At 42.1% G+C, this 13,586-nt stretch overlaps 1 pseudogene; it reads left to right on the forward strand.

Moving 5' to 3' along the window:
- Window positions 1-8,672: 8,672 nt before the first annotated feature.
- Window positions 8,673-9,985, forward strand: LOC106735476 (28S ribosomal protein S31, mitochondrial pseudogene; annotated as a pseudogene).
- Window positions 9,986-13,586: the final 3,601 nt, after the last annotated feature.

Genomic DNA, 13,586 nt, shown 5'->3' on the forward strand with positions numbered 1-13,586 from the left:
ACTTGAGTCATTTTATGTTCCTGTCTCAGAGTCTTTATCTGTCAAAGTTATTCTTTCAACTTATTTCACAAACATCTCTCCTCCTCCTTTCTTTTCTTCTTCTTTTTGAGAGATTTTTACTATAGGGTACGTGTGCTTGCTGAAGAAACAGAGACAGACAGAAAGCAAGACATCACCCTCAGTGGGGATGGCCATGCTGTAGTCCCTTCTCTTCTATTCTCCTCTTGGGATCTTGGGCACACATGTACACACACCCGGTGTGAATTTCAAGCCACCAGGTCTGGGACTTGAACCACAGTTGACTACATGGGAGTCCAGCGACATAACCATTATGCCATCTGCTAGTCCCTTGCAAATATATTTTAAGGGCAAGCTGTGTTCCAGGCTCTGTTCTGGGTTCTGAGGGAAGGTCAAGAGGCTTAAAGATCTCAGTTACCAGGAGAAACAACAAAATAAGTGGATATTAATTTAAAATATTTTCAGACGTTATGATAGGCAAAAGGGACAAATGATCAACAAAACAAATAGTAAGGCATATGGTCTTGGATATTTGACTCACTAAAGAACCTCCAATCCTCTCACTAATAATCATCTAGAAGTCCTGGATAGGGCCAGTAGCGTGGTGGTGAAGGCAGTTACATCCCACACGGGTGACTGTGCAGTGAGTCCTAGAACCTGCCGCTTAACAAACATGCTGAGCACATGTGTGTGCAAGCCCAAATCCCCAAAGGAGAGAGAAATGGAAAAGGAATTTCAACATGACCATTCCCCACCAGGGAATGACGACCCCACAGTCACTCTTTTTTTTTTTTTTTTTTTTGAGAGATTTTCACTGTAGGGCGCGTGCGCTCGCCAGACAGACAGAGAGAGACATAGAGACAGAAAGCGAGAAATCACCCCCCAGGGGGGATGGTCATGCCACAATCCCTTCTCCTCCATTCTCCTCTCGGGATCTTGGGCACGCACGCACACACGCCCGGCGTGAGTTTTTAAGCCACCTGGTCCGGGACACGAACCGTGGTCGACTACGTGGGAGTCCAGCGACATAGCCATTACGCTAACTGCTGGTTCCCCCCACAGTCACTCTTCATCTCTCTCTCTCTTTCTCTTTGGTGAACACATACGTCTTCTGTCAAAAACATTTTTTTTTAACTCTGAATAGGGGCCAGCAGGTGGTGTAGTGGTTAAGGCACTGGACTTCCCACACTGCTAACCATGGTTCAAATCCTGGACCTGGTGGCTTGCTTTCTCACTTTCCCCCTCTCTCTCTCTGACTGTCACTGTCTCCCTCTGGTAAGCACACATGCCCTATGGCAAATTTTAAAATAATTTTAAAATAAATTAAATTAATAATGCTTTTTAATATTCTGGATAAAACATAATAGATACTTTTTTGAAAATTAGAGCCAAGAATTTAAATAAGAAAATCTTCAGGGACAAAACTTGAGACTAAATATCAAAGGAATACGTTTTTGAGTTAATGATGTGGACGTATGAGGTGGGAGTCAGAGATAGGAGGGTGGACAGGTTATAAGGATACCTTTCTACTCATTCTTGGCTCTCAGTGGGGAAAAAATATCCCCCAAGAGCTGTAAGTCTCCCCCAAGGTCCTTCACCTCATGTCGGGCGGGAAACTTTAATTACTTTTCCCCTGTGGCTCAGGAACGCCCAATGGTAAAGTAACACAATGATTAGTATCAGAACTATGATTCCTGACAATAGCAGACACAGAACTATTCTGGAGGGCACACACTCAACCAAGGCTGCATGCGATTCCCACAAACAGCATGCTACCATAGGTGAGTTCCTAGTCCAAAATTACAAGATACGTGAGCCTGAAGCAGACAAAATAAGCAGTAGGTATGATCGTCCATGCCAAGACTTTAACCGTTAGAGCAAACAACATGTAAACTACAAAATAAGTATGGCTTCAATAATTTAATTTTTTTCCTCTATTGTCAGAGTGCCTGTGTATTCACCAGACAGAGGAGAGGAGAGAGAGAAGGCACCCTCCAATGGAGTGTGGTCACAAAACAATCCTTTTTCCTCCCTTTTTCCATCTCATTAGGATTTGGGCACACACACACACACACACACACCTGTGCATTTTTCAAGCCAGCAGGGCTGGGATTTAAACAGTCGGCAACCATGTGGGATCCAGTTTTTTATGCACGGCACTTAGCCACTACATTATGGGGCTGACCTTCCTTAAATAATTAACATCAAATAAGGAGTTAAAAACAAAAAAAGTGGGGACCAGCAGGTGGCGTAAGACTTATGTCACTGGACTCCCACATACTTGACCCTGGTTTGAGTCTCACACGCAGCAGATTAAAACTCATGCCAGGGAGCCAACAGGTGGCATGATGGTGAAGGGCGCTGAACTCCCAAATGGCCAACTGTGGTTCAAGTCCTGAACCTGCCAGCTTTCTCTCTCTCTCTCTCTCTCTCTCTGTCCCTTTCTGGTCAAATTAAATAAATAAATAAATAAATTTAAATAAAATAATTCTCTCAAACGAACAAACTCATGCCAGGCATGTATGTTTGCTTGCCCAAAAAGCCCAAGAGGAGAATGGAGGAGAAGGGATTGCAAGGTAGCCATGCCCTCTGGGGTGGGGGTGGTGGTCTCTCACTTTCTGTCTCTCTGTCTCTGTCTCTCCAGTGAGTGCACATGCCATCTAGCAAAAAGCTCTCTAAAACAAAACAAAAAAAAAGTGGGAGGGGGATACTATTAAAAAGAATAAGCATATTTGGGAAATATCCAACTTAAACTATTAGGAAAATAGAGAAAGTAATTGAAATTAAAACCTCAATGGATGAGGTAAACGGCAAATCATTGTAAATATGGCTGAAGAGATAACTGGTGAGCTGGAAGGCAGCTCTGTTTAATAATTTATCATATTGTTTCTTATGCAACAGAACATTTATTAATACTATTATGTGGTTATAAGTTGCAGTATCATTTTTTTAAAAAGCTTTTTTCTCTATTCACAATAGAGTATATGCACATGTATGTGAGAGAAAGAGAAAGAGAGAGCAAGAGAGAGAGGCTCCCTCTAAGGGTCCAGTCATGCCACAATCCTCTTCCTCCAGTTCTCCGGCCCATGGGGTACTGGGACTCATACATGTGCCCAGCATGTTTAGGCTGACCAGGCCAGGAACTCACACCTTCGTCACCATGCAAGACCCAGCCTCCTTTGAGCAGTGTGTTACTTCTGGGGTGTGTAGCTGATCCTACAGGATCATTTGGGACTAAATATTAAAGATAAAGGAAGAGAAATTGATTTTTTTAAACATAGCCACAATGAGCTTTTTCACATTAACCATCAAACACGCCTGCCTTACTTCTGAACAGACTAGCAGCTGGCTTCAAGCGTTTCACCCTTATTTCTCCTTCGATAACTATAAATCTCGAGGGCTGAACATCATAAGACCCGTTATCACAGTGCCAGCTCCGGCTCCTGCACCTTATGTCACAATCTCCGGTGAACCAACAAAGAGGGCAGTAGCATTCTGGAAGCTAATCCCAAACCAGAACAGCCAGCAATCCCTTACCTAGGCATTGAAATAACTCAAGTAACGGAAGTGTAGGTAATAGGGCTGGATGGTCTGTTGTCAGTTCGACACCACTGTCACTGCTTTTGAATCAGAGTATGGCTCCTGGTTAGAGGTAGCTGATGAGAAGTCTTGAATAAGATTTGAAAAGAAAGTGAAATAATAGCCTTTTTTATTTAAGAAGGTTTTGGCAGTCAGATACAGCGTCACGATTTCTCCACAAGCTCCTTCTTTGAGGTTGTACAGAAGCAGCTGTTCACAACTTTCTCACAAACTCTTTTTTTGTTTTGTTTTAAGAGAGTTTTTTTTTTTCAATAGAGCACATGTGCTCACTAGAGAGACACAGAGACAGAAAGCGAGAAATCGCCCCGCCCCCCCCCGCCGGGAGGGATGGTCACTCCCCAATCTCTTCTCCTTGACTCTCCTCTTGGGATTTTGGGCACACATGTACATGTGCCTGGCATGAGTTTTAAGTCACTGGGTCCATGATCAACTATGTGGGAGTCCAGCGACATAACCATTATACCATCTACTGGTCCCTTCACAAACTCTTACTTTACAGTCATAGTGGCAAGATATGGTGGTTTCTTGGACTATCCCACATCCAGTGGCTGCTCCCAACCCAGCCCTCACAATGGCCAATGGGATGAAATATTACACTGAACTGTAGCTAAAGGCCTACCGTCTGGTTGGATGGACTAAGGCTTTGTAAGACTAAGATTATAAAGTTAGTGACAAAGATAGAAGAAGCGTGAGGAGAGACCTCTTCAAATGAGCACCTTTGTGTGGAGCTGCTCAGCAGAAGAGAGTTCCCCAGTCTGGTTGAGAAATAACCCATCCCATGGATGTTAGTCAGCCATTCTTGTCCCTGTTGAAGGTGCTCATCAACAAAATGGCCAGGGTGGAAGGGATGGAGGTGATGCATGGGCTCAGCAATGGGGGCTCCCACTCTGGTTACAGCCTCTGCTGAGTTTCCATCTGGCCAACCACACAAACTAACACCGAGTTCAGGTTATAGCACCATTTTCCAGAAGGACCAGTCAAGTCATTTGTTGGGATGTTGATGACACTGGATTCCATTATAAAAAGGCTATTTCATGGAAACTGACAAGCTGATGATAAACTTTGCATGGAAGATGACAGGATTATGACAATCTGAGTCATTCTTCAAGAAGGACTAAAGGGGAGGATTTATCCTACTAGAAATCAAGAGAAGCTTATAGCCAGAAAGCTAGTGTGGTACTGGCGCAAGTGTAGATAATAGACTGAAGAATAGAAAAGCCCAGAAACGAGTGCAGGCATAGATGGCGCTATGTTTATGTCGCTCCCAAAGTTGTATGTTGCTATCTTCACCCCCAAAGTGATAGGATTAGGAAGTGGGGCCTCTGGGAGGTGGCTAGGCCATGCAGGTAGAGTCCTCATGACTGGGATTAGTGCCCTTGTTAAAGAGGCCTTGAGGAGCTCTTTGTCCTCCTATCATGTGAGAACTCACTGAGAAGGCAGCATCTATGCACCACAAAGAAGGCCCTTACAGACACTGACTCTGTCTTGACTGTGAACTTCCCAACCTCTAAAATTATGAGAAATAAATTTCTGTTATTTATAAGCTATCCAGCTTATGATATTTTGTTACAGCAAAATAATTAAGACATGAAAACTAGGCTTATGACAGAACAAATATTATAGATTAAAAAAAATATGGACCATAACAAAAGATACTAGCATAATTGGTTATCCATAAGTTAAAAAAATTAAAAATGAATGCTTATGCTTATGATAGTGAAGTGTCAACTTGCGTGGACTAAGGAATACTTAGAAAAAGCATTTTCGAGTGTGTTCATGGAGGTGTCTCCAGAAGGGATTAATATGGGCGTCTGTGGAAGATCCATCCTCCATGTGGGCGGCGGGATCCCATCAACCAGAAGATGAATGAGTCTTTTGTGAAACAGAACAAGCTAGCTGTCTTCTGTTGCCTTCGCTCTCCGGGAGTTACACAAGTGGCCCCCAGAGTTCTCAGGCTTTCAGCCTCAGACTGCAAGTTACATCATCAACTCTCCTGCCTCTGAGGCCTTTGAACTTGAACTGATTCATGCTACCAGAATCTCAGAATGTCCAGATTGCTGATGGCCTGTGGTGGGACTTCTTGGCTGCCAAAATCACTTGAGCTGATTCCCCTCTTATAAATTTCCTCTAATATATCTCCATGAGCCTATTGGTTCTGTCTCCCTAGAGAATCTAACTTACACAATGCTCTATATAAAAATCAGTTGGGAAAGATGAAACACAAATCGGAAATATAAAACGATAATAAAAATTAGAACACTGTAGGATAATAATTGAAGGCCCTCAGAGTAAAGAGGGACTTCTTAAATAAGGGACAAAACTGCACTTACCTTGAAAAAAAACGGGGGAGAATAGATAAATTAAGAACTTCTGGTTTTCATGAGATATAAAAAATGAGGCAAAACAAGCCACGAATGTGGAAATGACCATTGCAACACATATTACAAAGGATAAGCTTCCAAAACATGTAAAAATGCTTATAAATCAATAAGAAATAAGAAAATAGATGAAAAACAAAACAGGAATTTCACTGAAGAGCAAAGACAAAAGTCTATTAAACATAATATGTTCAACACAGCTGAGAATAAAGGAAGAGCAAATTAAGACCACAATGCCAAAGTGAAAAGTTGAAACACATACACACACCCCTTACCATATCATTCCACACTTAGCAGTTTGGCAACAATTAAAGCACTGACAATACCAAGTGTTAGTGAGTATGTGAAGTGAAAAAAAAAAAAAAACTCAAATATTGAAAACCCGTCAGTGAGTTTGTGAAGTGAAAAAAAAAAAAAAAACTCAAATATTGAAAACGAGAGTGTAAATTAGTACCATCACTAAATGCTAGATACTGACTAGCAATGTTGAACATTCATATACTCATATACTCTACAACCCAGAAGTCCTAGTGATAGGTATAAAATTACTAAAAAAAAAAAAAAAAAAAAAAAGAAGAAAGAAAGAAAGCATCCTAAATATACATAATAAGTAGGGTTGTGTACTGTGGTACAGTAAAATGCTTTATCTGTTCATAAAGAGTGTACATGCACATAAGCATAAGAGAGAGGAGCTCACTGCACGGGGCCTAGTCCCACAATTCCCCTCCTCCAGTCCTCCCGTCCATCTGACGTGGGACATTAGCACACCTGCCTGGTGTGTTTCAGATTGACCAGGCCAGGTATTCAAACCATGGTCACCATGTGGGAACCAGCCTCTCTGGAGCAGTTCATTACCACTACACCATGGAGCTGACCCTCCATGAGGTTAGCTTATAAGTAATTGTGATATATTTACACAATGAGATATTATATCGCAGTGAAAACGAACAGCGATACTCATCAATATGAATTAACTTCAAAAATACAAATCTAAAGGGAAAATATCACAGAAGAAATACAATGGCAATTCCATTTGTATATCCTTCCAAAGAAGGCAAATTGAATAATAAATTATTTAAAAATATATTATCTGTGTGGAAAAAAACAACTATACAGAAAAGTTATGGAATAACCACATAGAATTCAGAAATTCAGAATCGTGATTGCTTAGGAAGTGGGACAGGGCATACCTGAACAGAAGCCAAAGGGAGCACTCAGGTATTAGATAATATTCTTGTATTAACCTAAGTGCCAGGCACATCATTCTTTAATGACATCTTACACACTTTTTTTCTTTTTTCTTTTCTTTTTTTTTGAGAGGTTTTTGCTATAGGACTTGTGCGCTCGCCAGAAAGACAGAGAGAGACAGAGAGACAGAAAGTGAGAAATCATCCCCTGGGGAGATGGCCACGCCACAATCCCTTCTCCTCCACTCTCCTCTTGGGATCTTTGGGCACACATGCACACGCGCCCAGCATGAGTTTAAGCCACCAGGTCCGGGACTCGAACTGCAGTCGGCTACATGGGAGTTCAGCAACATAGCCATTACACCAACTGCTGGTCCCACATCTTATACACTTTTATGTAGAGTACACAGTAAATGCAAACATGCAAAGGACTGAAGCAAGTGTCACAGAATCGAGGCCACAGAAATGATTTGTATTACATAGATCTGGTATGCTATAATAGTAGCCTTATCAGTCTTAATGGATCTGAGCAGGCCAGACAAATTGAGGGGAAAAAGGATATATTAATTTAATGATATGTTTATTAATTTACTACTTTCTTGAGATACATTTTATTTTTGTTTTACTTATTTATTTTTGCTTCTTTAAATTTTGCCAATAGGTACATACGTTCACAGGAGAGAGACAGAGAGAGAGAGATGGAAAGTGAGAAAGTATCCCATACACACATGGGAAGTGGGCACGCCACAATCCCTTCTCCATTTCTCCCTTTTTCTGGGACTTTGGGCAACATGCACACCTGCCTGGTATGTTTTTCAAGCCACCCGATCTGGGACTTGAACTGTGCCTCAACCACCACACCACCGGCTGCCCCAAGATAAACTCTAAATTCTAGGTTTCTAGTGTAGTTATTTTTAAAAAAAAAAAAAAAAAAGAAAGAGAGAAAATAGTTAAACATGGTGCTAAACTGATGCATTGTCAGCTATAAGAAACACACGAGTCTTCAGAAGGGTGAGAAAAAAAAAATGAAACCAGACCTAGAAATAGTATAATTAGGATGACCACATAACTTATCATTCTAACTAGAATATTTTTGAACATGAAAGGAGCACTATTAATAACTCTGCACGGGTAATGGTTGTAAGCCAAGACCATCCAGGGAAAACCAGTATGTATCACAATCCTAGTGGAACAGCAACCCCTGAAAAATACAGATTGCCAATACATTCTGACAATAGCCTTCTCAACAGCAAAAATGATGCGGGAATGAGATGGGAAAATGTATCCAACTCACTCAAAGAATATAGCAGTCAACTAGAATTCTACACCCAGCTAAATGTTATAAAGAAAAAAAAAACTATTTTTGCCCAAACTAAGATTAAGAGGACGGGCCCCATAGCCTAGTGGTTAAGGGAGCTGGACTCCTACCTGGCAGACCGTGGTTTGAGTTCTGGCCTCCACAGCTTGAAAAACACATCATGGCCAGGCCATGCAAGGCACAGGACAAAATAATAATAATTTCCAAAGATATTTTGGCACTAACAGTGTGTGATCTATAGCAAGAAAGATGAGCAGTCTCTTCCAACTGGTGAGATTTCCAAGAAGAGTACAGAGAGCCAAGACAATGTCAAAGAAAATATGAAAAAAGACTTGTTAGATATTATGAAGAGCATGAAAATTGAACTAAGCCCAATAAATGTACAAACAACAAAGCCGCCTAGCCAGAAGACCACTTGCAAACAAGGAGGCTACCACTGACAGGCTCCACGAAACTACAGAAGATGCGCCAAAGAAGAGAAAGGAGCACCTGAGCCCTGAGTTAGTGGCGGGGGGGGGCGGATTCTCTCCCTTTCGACACGCAGATGACCAGGTCGGAACTGCTCGGGCAGCTCCGGCAGTGTGAGAAAGACGCAAGGGCAAGGATAGACGGAAAGAGACCTAAAATCAGCTTCAGAACTGTAATATCAGATATGAAAGTTGCCAGATCTGCCACAGCTGGAGTTAGTACAAGACCAGAGCGTCAGATTCCATTGGATGAAGGATTGGAGAGTGATCTTGGCCAGGGGAAGACCACTGGTCTTAGAAAAAGTCTTAGGAGAGGAAGAGACTTAGTATTTTTTACAGTAAGGCAGTTACTGAAGCAGCAGCTGAACCAGAGAATCGCCTTTGCTTTGGGATGTGGAATTTGCTATGCAGTTGGTCAGAGCCAATGAACTGCCTTTTCAGAATGGATCTGAAGAGATGACACAGAGGGCAGAAGCAGGGAAGCTGGGGACCAACAGACGGCATAATGGTTACATTGTTGGACTCCCATGCGTAGACTGCAGTTTGAGTCCCAGACTCGGTGGCTTGAAACTCACTCCAGGCATGTGTAGGTGTGTGCCCAAAATCCTGAGGGGAGAATGGAGGAGAAGGGATTGCAGCGTGGCCATCTTCCCTGGGGGTGGGGGGATGGTTTCTCACTTTCTGTTTTTCTGTCTCTCTCTGGTGAGCACATGAGCCCTATAGCAAAAATCTCCCTCTCTAAAAAAAATAGAGGAAACTATGGAAGTCCCCAATTAACGATGAAGCCTGTTTTGATGCCAATGGTTCAGAATTGCATGAACATGTATTTCTGGATAAATACCTAGAGGATTTCCAAAACAAGGAGCAATTCATCACTTCATGGCGCTGGTGACTTGTGGCCTTTCCAAAAACCCATATCTGAGTGTTAAACAGAAGGTCGAGCACGTAGAGTGGTTTAGGAATCATTTTAATGGAAACAAGTACATTCTAAAGGAAAGTGACACACGGTTTGATTGAAGACCATGGAAATTTTGTTGGCAATGAAAATAAAATAATTTTACAAGTTTTCCTTAAAAAAAAAGAAAGAAAGAAAGAAAGAAAGAGACAGCATGTCTGTGTACATATATGCCCACAATTCCAACAAGATGAAGAAATGGAGGAAGAGGAATTGGAATGTCACAGTGTCCCCTTTGGGACATTTCTTTCTTTTCTCTCGTTCTCGGTCTCACATTCACTTTCTCTCTGTGGTGTGTGCATGTGTCCTCTAGCAGTTACCAAAAAAAAAAGAAAGACTAAGAGACTTTATCATTACATACCATGCTGGAAAAAGGACTAAAATATGTACTTCAGGGAGATGAAAATTGAATACAGAAAATGAAATGAGAAATAATAAACAATAATGAACAAACAAACTGGTAAGGTTATAAATAAACATGGGCTAGCTCCAAGTGTAGCCATAATACACTGTTCAAGAGAAGTCAGGGGATGGGACTAGCAGTTAGCATAAGGGCTATGTCGCTGGACTCCCATGTAGTCGACCACGGTTCACGTCCCAGACCTGGCCGCTTTAACTCAAGCCGAGCACGTGTGCGTACATGCCCAAGATCCTGAGAGGAGGATGGAGGAGAAGGGATTGCGGCATGGCCATCCCCTCTGGGGGATGATTTCTCGCTTTCTATCTCTCTGTCTCTCTCTGTCATTCTGGCGAGCGCACACGCCCTATAACAAAAACCTCTCCAAAAAAAAAGAGAAGTCAGGGGCCAACAGGTGGCATGGTGATTAAGGCGCTGGACTTCCACGTGGTTGACCATGGTCCTAGTTCGAACCTGGTGACTTGCTTTCTCGCTTTCTCTCTTTCTGTCTTCTCTGGTGAGTGCATGTGTCCTGTGGCAAATTAAAATAATAATAATAAATAAAATTAAATAATTAATTATTTTTAAACAAGAGGGAGAGAAGTCAGATCCCACATGGCTACCACGGTTTGAATCCCAGGCCTGACTGGTCAGCCTGAAAAGCACCAGGCATACATGTGAGTGCTCAGAATCCAACAGGCTGGAGGGCTGGAGGAGGGCAGTGTGCCATGACCAGACCCCACAGAGGCTGTTCACCTCGCTCTTTCACTCACTCTCACATACACATGCTCTATCGTGAATAATAAAAAATGTTTAAAAGATTTGAAAAGAAGTGAAACTGTCATTCTGTACAAATGACAGCATCATTCATACAGAAAAACCAAGACTGCTAAATGATAAGCGCTAATGAAAGTGGTCAGGAAAGTGCTGGCTAAACAACCAGTGTGCAAAGATCAACTGTGCTCCTCTGATCAGCAATAAATGATTTTAAAATGTAATTTTTAAAAACCTCTATTTGCAATAGCCAAAAAAAAAAAAAAAATCCCTGAAGATAAGTCGAACAAAAGGTGTGCAATATCTTTACAGAAAAAAAGTAAGTTTTTAAAAAGATCTTAATAAAACTCTAAAAATAGAAAAAATAAACTGTGTTCACAAGTGGGAAGCTTCAGGTCATAAAGATGGCAAACCTCTTGCCGAAGGGTTTATGAATATGCCGTAAATGCCGACAAAATGTCAACTGTGCATGTGCGAGTGTGTGGGGGAGGCACATGCGCGTGTGGAACCTGACGAGCTGATCCTAAAACGTCTATGGAAGAGCAAAGACCCTAAATAGACAGGTCGATGTCGGAGAACAAACTGGAATGACTCACCTAGGAGACGGGAGGACGGCTTATGAAGTACAGTTAATACCATGTGATATCGGCATAGAGATGGAAAAAGAAACCTACAGCCCAAAACTGAGCCCGGAAACAGGTGTACATCTGTATGGAAACATGGAAACCTATACGACAGAGACGGCGTTCCAAGTCAGGGTGGGGAGAGGGCAATGCCCTAGTCCATAGTGGCGCTGAGAATATCCATGACCCAGATAAGGAAGAGGGGGGAAATGGATTCTCATCTCATATAACAGACAAGCAATTCTAGGAGATGGAAGCCCCAAACATGAAATCCAAAGTTTGAAACTTTCAAGAAAAATATAGAAAAAAACTATATGACCTCAGAAAAAGATGTATTAAGCAAGCATAAACCATAAAGAAAAAGATGACTAAATCCAATGTCCTTAACAGAGTTTAAAGATGAAACACAGTGTTTCTTATAAAGTTAAACATGCTCTTTCCCAAAAAAACTCAGCAGTTCACTTGGAGGTATTTGCACAAGAAAAACGAAAACAGGTCCACAGAAAGACAGGCACTAAAATGTTTATAGGCACTTCGGTTCATAGTGACCAAACACTGAGACAACCTAGATGTCCATCAACGAGAGAAGGAATAAACAGATGGGGGCATATTTATGCAATGGAAATTGACTCGGCAATAAAAGAAATCTATGTAACAACACGGGTGAACCTTAAAGTCACTATGCCAAGTGAAAGGAGCCAGACACGCTCACTGTGCGATTGCTATTACATTAAGTTCTAAGTGAGTCAAAATTCATAAATAGTAAAAGAAGTCAAGATGAGTTGCCTGGCGAGCTGGCCACAGAATACTTGTGATACCTTTCCATTCATGTAAAATTTGAGAAAAACAGCAAAACAAAATCAACTATTGTCCAGGGATACAAATATACTTGGTGTAAGTATAAAGAAAAGAAAATACACGACTTAAGATAATAGTTACCTCTGAGAAGGGAGGAAAGGAGATGGGCTGAGGAGGGCTTCAGAGAGGGTTTCAAAAATCAGTTACATCTGGGGCCAATAGCTGGCATAGTGGCTAAGGTGCTGGACTCCCACATGGTAGACCATGGTTGGAGTCTCAGACCCGGCGGCTTGAAAGTCACACCGGGTGCGTGTGCGTGCGTGCCCAAAATCCCAAGTGGAAAATGGAGAAAGGATTGCAGTGTGACCACTCCAGCTTGAAAGTCACACCGGGCGCGTGTGCGTGTGTGCCCAAAATCCCAAGTGGAAAATGGAGAAAGGATTGCAGCGTGACCACTCCCACTGGGGGTTGATTTCTTGCTTTCTGTCTCTCTGTCTCTCTCTGTCTCTCCGGCAATCTCACACGCCCTATAGCAAAAATCTCTCTCTAAAAACGAACAAAAAAAGGCCAGCAAGTGGCGTGGTGGTTAAAAGGCACTGGACTTCAAGATGGCCTACTTGATTCTAGTTCCGGACCTGGGGCTTACTTTCTCACTATTCATCTCTCTCTCTGCTCAAATTGGATAGTAATAATAATGATAAATAACACTGAATAAATAATTATTTTTTAAAAAAGTTATATCTGGGGCCAAGAGGTGGTGTAGAGGTTAAGGTGCTGAACTCTCACATGGTTTGAGTCTTGGACCCAGAGACTCAAAACTCACACTTGGCACGTGGATGCCTGCCCCAAATCCCAAGTGGAGACTGGAGGAGACGGGACTGTGGTGTGACCATACCCTCTGGGGTGTGATTTCTCACATTCCCTCTCATTGTCTGTCTCTTTCTCTGGCCAGCACACGCACCCTATAGCAAAAATCTCCCACATCTCCCCAGAAAGTAAGCTAGATCTTTTCCCTAAATTGAGTGGGGGGAAAATATCTGTTTGCTTTTTCACTAATCCTTAGTCATTCTA

Source organism: Tupaia chinensis, unplaced genomic scaffold, assembly GCF_000334495.1.
Source record: "Tupaia chinensis unplaced genomic scaffold, TupChi_1.0 Scaffold000407_1, whole genome shotgun sequence".
Classification (NCBI taxonomy): Eukaryota; Metazoa; Chordata; class Mammalia; order Scandentia; family Tupaiidae; genus Tupaia; species Tupaia belangeri.